Source organism: Drosophila kikkawai, chromosome 3L (assembly GCF_030179895.1).
Source record: "Drosophila kikkawai strain 14028-0561.14 chromosome 3L, DkikHiC1v2, whole genome shotgun sequence".
NCBI classification, from domain to species: domain Eukaryota; kingdom Metazoa; phylum Arthropoda; class Insecta; order Diptera; family Drosophilidae; genus Drosophila; species Drosophila kikkawai.
The window spans coordinates 14,148,551-14,149,636 of NC_091730.1; the positions used below are offsets into that span (position 1 = coordinate 14,148,551).

At 32.6% G+C, this 1,086-nt stretch overlaps 1 long non-coding RNA gene across 1 annotated transcript; it reads right to left on the minus strand.

Moving 5' to 3' along the window:
• Positions 1-526: 526 nt before the first annotated feature.
• LOC108075137 (uncharacterized) lies at positions 527-845 on the minus strand. Its single transcript, XR_001770721.3, has 2 exons — positions 717-845; positions 527-658 (listed from the first exon to the last, which is right to left on the minus strand). It is a non-coding gene; the product is annotated as an uncharacterized lncRNA (long non-coding RNA).
• Between the last annotated feature and the right edge of the window lie 241 nt (positions 846-1,086).

Sequence of the window (1,086 nt, forward strand, 5' to 3'; positions counted from 1 at the left end):
CAGCAACAGCAAAAAAGGAAGCCAGGACACCAGCGAATAAAGCGCTGCTAATTGCAAACACACACATATGTGTACGACAATCTGTAAGTTGTGTGCACTAGAAATAATATAGAATCTCTTCCGAAATTACATACGTGGCAGGGTATTGGAATTATAGTCAAAAGTTTGCCAAGCTGTGAATTTACCGATTGTTTTTATGACAGCCATGTGATATTATTGTATAATTTCAAAATTATTACATTTTTATGTCATTTAACTAAGCATTTGATTTTAAAACTATTCAAAAATAGATAGATTCGATTTTAACTCCAGCGAATACGATTAACCTTCTTCACATACTTTCAGGCAGCTATGAATAATAAAAGACTGACTCCAAAAGTAGGCAGTTATAAAGCTAAAGAATAAGCATAAAGTATGTACAAAACTTTACATGGAATATGTTATTATATTATGGTATAAATGTTGCTTAAAAATGTATTTAATAATGAGGAACAAGCCTAGGGTTTCATTTAAGTAAAAAACTGGCTTTGGATATTTTGTGTTGTACTATCATTTACACACATTTAATGATGATTTTATTTATTAACAGAAACCACTGTTCTATGTCAACAAACTCTGCCTCCCCAAGCGGGACCCAAATTGAGTCTGCACCAACGTTCTGAATAAAATACAATTAAAATAGCGAGAAATTCACAGGACATTTAAGGAGAACTTACTAGGATCTTTTGTCGGACCTCCGGCTTGAGTTGCCGTAAAGGCCAGCAGCAGTACCAGTACCGAAGAGATGAACTTCATTTTCTTTTTTTTTTTTTTGCGAGTTGCACCTGAATTTGACAGGATTTATATAGCCAAAGAATAAGTGAAAAATGTTATAGATTAATCAAGCGTTCGATAAGCGTAACATTGAAATTAACACACTTTTGTAGTTTTAAACTGTAATCTAGAAAGAATTAGAGACGGCGCGCCGATTTACCGGTTATAATTAGGTTTCGTATTTTGTTGATTAGCAGTTCTCTGACTGATTTACTAGTGAATTTATTGAAACTTTAATAAGGCATTTATAGAATAATTTGTATAGATTTTAAA